Source organism: Anoplopoma fimbria, chromosome 23 (assembly GCF_027596085.1).
Source record: "Anoplopoma fimbria isolate UVic2021 breed Golden Eagle Sablefish chromosome 23, Afim_UVic_2022, whole genome shotgun sequence".
NCBI classification, from domain to species: Eukaryota; Metazoa; Chordata; class Actinopteri; order Perciformes; family Anoplopomatidae; genus Anoplopoma; species Anoplopoma fimbria.
The window spans coordinates 19,309,540-19,316,548 of NC_072471.1; positions in this window are offsets into that span (position 1 = coordinate 19,309,540).

Here is a 7,009-nt window from a genome sequence, read left to right on the forward strand (position 1 = left end):
TGGTTTTAATATTGCACTCACCTTAACATGGGGACCTCACTTGCAGCTGCTGACTGATGGCGTCAGTGTGACCTGCTGAAAGGACCAGTGATCCTCTGGAGAGATCTGTTAATCGTGAAAAGTTTGAAAATGTTATTTCGAATGCACCATTTACATTCTCTACACACATGCACCTGTACTTTTTTTTCATTCCAGTGTGTGTTGAGGGTTGCAGGTGTTATAACAGGTTATTTTTACTTTGTTAGAGTAAGTGTTTGCCTTCTTTCTGTACAGGCAGGCCTGCAGATATTTACTAATTTATGAGATTTTTTGGGGGGGATTTATTTTCAGTACTGCTTTATTTTGAAGCTATCAGTCTTTCTTTTGACGCTTGTTTTATTCTTTGTGACTCGTGTACTTGCACTTTGTAGAGATGGATAGAAGCAAATGAGCGACTTGCCTTTTCTTTTTTTTATTGAAGAATAAATTGTGACATACAGAGCTGATGACCCAAAATGAAATTTCCAATGCATGAGCCATCTGCGGGGGCTGAACTGTGAATATTTTTGTGGGAAGGCTCAGTCGTTGTTTGAGGACTGTCTTTGATAAGGCCGAGTATGTCACCTTACCTGCAGTGATGAGACAGCTGGTCTGATAAATGGATGTTGGGGAGTTGGAGCACACAGCTGAAGCATTTAGCCAAACACTGACGGACTGCTTCTTCTCATTCATCAAGGATTTATGACTTTCCATCATTACCTAACCCCCCACCCACAGACACGTTATCACACATTTCATTGCCTCTCATCTTTGTGCATACAGGACAGAAATAGGGCTAAGGAGAGTTTAGCATAGCCCTGACCCAGAAGAGTCTTGTACTCATCATGACCCTGGATCACCACCTCCTGTAATTTACAGTCATAAAATGTTTTACAAGAACCATGTTGAAAATACAAATTGGTAGGAAATGTTTGCATCAATTAATCAGGGGGGATTAAATATGCTATAAAGTGATAAACTTGATTAATCTAAAGAAAGGGACTTTTTTTTGTTACTTTTTAAACACCTGCTGTTTTCTTTCATATCTTAAAAAATGGCTTAGAAGCTTGACCTTATCCCATGGAGTTTTTATTTCTAACACTCTGCCCATAACAAAATTTGATGAGCGATTCAATGATTGAAATGTTGCGGGCGATCAGCGGTAACTTCTCAAGCCATTAAGAGTGATGGTTGGTGGTTAGCCTAGCCCTATCGAAACGGCTCCAAAACATAAGACCTAAGTCTCTCTGGACTGAATGCACAAAGATGATATTTCTGTTGACGTTGTATTACCCAGGTTGAGACAGCAAACAAAAGCATATCCTTAACTCTGATTCATATTCAAAGAGAAACTTAACCCAAATCTGTGTAAGCCTGATATCTACTGGTGAAAGCAAGGTCCTTAATGTCCAACTGCTATTGGGTGGTCTTTGGTCCCAAGTGATGTACCTCTGAAGATACAGGTGCACTTTACCTCGCCTTGCAGCGTGCCCAGTGTTTGCATAGCATCAACGACGAAGGGGGTTCTGAAGGATTATTCCAGGTTTATTACAACTTCGGTCTAATATTTGTAGTTTGGTTTAACATTCCTGTCACTGTACTTGCAAAGATTATGACTGAGATCTGAGAACACAGTAGGACGTCACTTTTTTGCTCTGAAAGCTGTAGAAACATGGCCGTGCAACATGGTGGAGTTAAAGCTAACTAAAACAGGATTATTAGTTTCAAGTGATCACAAACTTAAGAAAATATATTAATGAATATTCCCTTTTGGCTAATGGGTACCGCAAAATGTTACATACTGGTCTTTTACCTTTTTCTATTGACCAGAATAGCAAATTCTAATGGATGCTAAAGATGCTATGTGTTTGCTGTATAAATCAATAGTTGTTAGCCAACACACCAGTCGTAACCACACCAGATTCTCCTTCCGTCACTGAAGACCTGATGGTGAATAAGAAATGGAGGAAGCATATTGTGGTCTGTGGGCAGCGAGAGCTCTAAGATAGTAACTCGTATTTATACACATAGATTCACCTCCCGTCTCTGTATAAATATGTTTAATAATGGCAGCGAGGTCATTTAGATGACATTATTTTAAGTGTTGATGGAGGAATGATGGAAGCTACAACATTAGCAAAGCATAGCCCCGGTTGATCTGAACTCTAGTCAGAAAATAAGCTTTTTCAAAGTTGTCCCCTTGCTGTCTTGCTGACAGACTTGACAAGACATGAATTCAGACTTTACTAATCGGCATTGTGATGCACTGACCTCCGCATCCTTTTGATTCGTTTATTGCAATTAAATCACAAACAAATGTATATTTTGGGTTCCGACTGCTGTAGTAAACCACATTAATTCAGCCGAAGTGTGGTGTTAGCCTCCGGATGATGTTATGAATCCAGCCATGGTTGATGGTGGATCACCTTGGTCTTGAAGATGCTCTGATTCTGAACCGTCTAACTCTCCGGTGAATTTTGCGAGGCAAAACATGTGCTTTGCACTTGGTGTGAACACAGCCCAAAACCATTATTCTGTTACCTCGGTTCTCGTTGTTTCGGCAGTAACGTTTGCCCTTCTCTGCCGGTGCCAGCTATGTTGCTGGATCACATGGAGCTCTGTTTACTTCCAGCACATCCAGTCAGTTCAGACTGGTCCAATCAGCACACACCTTATTGTGTGTCCATTGCTGTGGAGACACCAAACTGGTGTTTGTTGGGTTTTTGGAGTGCACTCTCACAGAAAAACCTTGTACTAAATAGCAGCCGTTAGCAGACAGTGCCTGGTTTCACCCACAGATTGTAAGGGCTTCTTACACATACTTGACTTCCACTAGTGTGCAGGTTAGTGTTAGACTGATATATAGAGACATTGTAGGCCTTTTTATCAAATATTACATATCCCTCAGTATTGCAACACCTCTGATGTTTTGGATATCCTCTCTGAAGGAACCTGAGAAGACACGTCCTGGACCTTTTTAGTAAACGATAGCCACCCCAAAGATTCAAGCTTGTTTGGGGTTGTGAAGGAAACCTTGAGTCACTACAGATAGAATTGGCGGTAGAAACTTTTTTTTTTTTATTTAATTTTATTTATAGATAAAGTCAGACTGAGCTTAGAGCAGCTTTAGCACTTAAGTCTGAGAGTGAGCGAGCATTCCAAGGACTTCCTGTAAATTTCTATTATTGGCTTAAATGTTGACGACATGTTAATTCTCAACCTTGAAAAGAGTGGTTCATGATATAAGCTCAACTCGAGGTTGACTTATTTGCTTGTTCTAGAGCTTTTGATCTTGGTAACTATTATTTCCCAGGGCAAGATTTATCCGTCAGCCTCACTAGAGTCCACCTGACGGGACCTGAGGAAGTCATGTCTTTCTGAGCGCTGTACTTCTTTTCCTTCGACCTATATCTGCTGAACCTTCTAGAATCTTTAGGAGTAAACACTGAGGCTTTGTTCGCCACACACATCCTCTGTCTCCTCTTCTTCTGTTCTCTGTTCCTTTTTCTTCTTCTTAAACATTCTCCTCCCTCCTCAAACCCATCAATTCCTTTCAATTGAGAACCATTATGAAAAAGTTCATGGAGATCTGTTAAGATTTTTTTTTTTTTTCACCTGTAAATAGTTGTACAAAGGAGACACTGTCAGTTTGCTAGGAGGCATGGAGACAACAAATGTAACAAATTATAATGTTCAAAAATAACGAGATGGAAGATTAAAAGACATTTTGATAGGCAGACATCTGTGAAAAAAACAGTTGAGTGTAAAAATATTTAAGGCTGTATCATAAGGAGAAAGAGCTTAATGTATTTGTTGTGAATATGAAAAACTGATATATTAAAGAAGTGCATGAAAACTGTAGCTTGGTTTATGTGTCATTTGTACGGGTGGGTATTGGTGTGTGTTCCACTGCCTCTGAAGTATTCTATCCACATGGTGGCAGCATGTAACGCTGTACTGTGACCTGAGACACCCACTGCTGTAAGGAGATGTGCACTCTTAACAATGCAGTCAAATGACAATCTCTGTTAACGTTGTCATGACCTCTTCTGACCGACTATCTGCTCCTTTCTTTTTTTTAAACACTTAATTCCTTTCTCAATTCAACTGAACAGTGTCAATAGTCCAAACAACATCAGTGACATTAAAGGGAAACAAGAAATAAAACTTCAATACTCCCCATCTTGAGTGTAACAGAGTAATTTCCTGTATTTGAATGACAAAACACGCCTTTTATATTACAGCGGACCTTTCTTTTTTTTTTTTAAAGTAAATATGTGTCTATGAGAGTGTACAACAAAAAAAGGAGCAAAAGGCAAAAAGAATACATTACTTTACAGTCATTTAGCAGACGCTTTTATCCAAAGCGACTTACAATCAGTAGCTCAAAGCTTATATTACATATTACTACATATCATTCACCCATTCACACACTGATGACAGGCTACCAAGGTGCCCATCAGACTCTAACTAACATTCATACAACATCCAGTCCACACCGATGGCAAGCCTTCGGGAGCAACTTGGGGTTAAGTGTCTTGCCCAAGGACACATCGACACAGACTGCCGAAGCCGGGTATCGAACCACCGATCCTCTGATTGGAGTAGTATATAATGGTTAAATTAATGCTAACAACAATAATAAAAGGAATACATGAAAAAAAACATATACATATCTCTTATTAATGTTTATTAAGAGTTAACATGTTAATATATGTACTTACTATTATTAGTAAATGGTAATTAAAGATGTTGATTAACATGTATGTCATGGAGTTCACAGCTAAGCCATTCATTAAGAGAAAACTTTGAATGTATATTTAAGGATTATTTCTGTCCACTTATCTGTGGATGCATTTATGAAGCGTTACTTAAGAGATGAGTGTTGTCAACTTTACAACAAGGTTCAGTAAAAGCATTGTTAAATGGCACGTTATTGTTAAGTAATGCGTATATAACATGCACAATGATGTATAGGTTATGATATAAGTTAACGGAACATTTACATGAAGATAAAGGAACAAGCAAACCTCTACTAACCATGGAGGGTGTCCACTGATCTCCACCTTATCTACCAAACATAAGTCACAAGTAAGTGGACAGTCATTATCCTTAAATATACATTCATACAAACAAACAAACTGTTTTCTCTTAATGAATGGCTTAGCTGTGAACTCCATGACATACATGTTAATTAACATCTTTAATATCATTAACTAATAATAGTTAGTACCTTTATTAACATGTAAACCCTTAATAGATGTTAACAAGAGACATTTCTAGACATCTTACTTGATGTTAATTTTTTTATTACTAACTTTTAGTTAATGCTTATAACTATATTGACTAATATTAAAAGCATGTTTTCAAACATTAAACAATGTATGTTTTGCTGCTCCATCCCACCCTCTACTGGTCAGAACTTAGTAGTGATTTATAATTTATTAATACTTTTGTTGATAACATAAGAGATAAGATAATCCTTTATTAGTCCCGCAGCGGGGAAATTTACAGGATTACAGCAGCATAGAGATAGTGCAAACAAGAGACATAGTAAAAAAAACTGTATTATAAATAAGTAATAAAAGTAAAACAAATCCACAATAACTAAAAATATTGTATATACAGACAGAATAATTATAGCATTGCACAGTGTATTGCACAGATTTTTTAGTGTTTTTAGTGTTTTGTGGTCTACTGGGATGGCAGACCGCTGGTTGTGCAGCCTGTGATAGCCTCCCTTTTCTCTTTCACAGTCATACTGTCCTGATTAATTCACCTTCCCCCTCCCATATTTCAGTGACAGGTGTTTCATACTGCTGCACTGTGTGGGAGGATTAGCATCTAGTAGCTATTACATACTGTCATACAAATAAATATATAAAACAAATCCATATTGTAAGCACGGTGGTGATGAATTATGAATATGATGTGAGAGACAAGCAGCCTCTGTGATTTAATGAAGGGTTGTAAATATGTTTAATGGTGTGTATTATCATATTTCAGAGATGCAGACAGTCTGCTGGAAAGTGGAGCTGGTCAATTCATGGTGTGATGCTCTGCTCCTTCATGTAAACAAAGACATTACACTACTATCTGTCCACATACAAACAACACATGCTGTATGATCACTGTGCTTTGGCTGTAGCATTCAGTGGAAAAAAAACCTTCAGACAATATGTTTTCACATTCATAAGTAGACATTCTGACCTTTTGTTTCTTTTTTTTTTTTATAAATGTCTTGAATTAATTTTTCCTTGACGAAGGAAAATATACAATAAATGGCAAAGTGTGTTAGTGTGGCTGTGCTGAGATGACATTGCACACACATACACACACAGATCGGGCTACAGCCAAAGCACAGTGATCATACAGCATGTGTTGTTTGTATGTGGACAGATTGTAGTGTAATGTCTTTGTTTACATGAAGGAGCAGAGCATCACACCATGAATTGACCAGCTCCATTTTCCAGCAGACTGTCTGCATCTCTGAAATATGATAATACACACCATTAAACATATTTACAACCCTTCATTAAATCACATCATATTCATAATTCATCACCACCGTGCTTACAATATGGATACCTTTATTTATATGACAGTATGTAATAGCTACTAGATGCTAATCCTCCCACCCAGTGCAGCAGTATGAAACACCTGTCACTGAAATATGGGAGGGGGAAGTTGAATTAATCAGGACAGTATGACTGTGAGGCCGGACTAGTGAGCACTGAGCTCAGCCTGCTTCATCTGGATAAATAATGGCTCCTTAAAATCAAACTGTCCACAAACACAACAACAACCATTGTTCAAATACTTAAATAATATTTAAAAAGTATTAACTTCTAAAAGTAATGTATAATAATTCCAGCAGAGAGCATTGATGACAGTTTTTTAACAGCTAATCTTATAAACTCAGTGAAACCACCAAAACTCTTCATACATGTCTCAAAATAAACTCATTGGACCAAAACACTGGCAACAATTC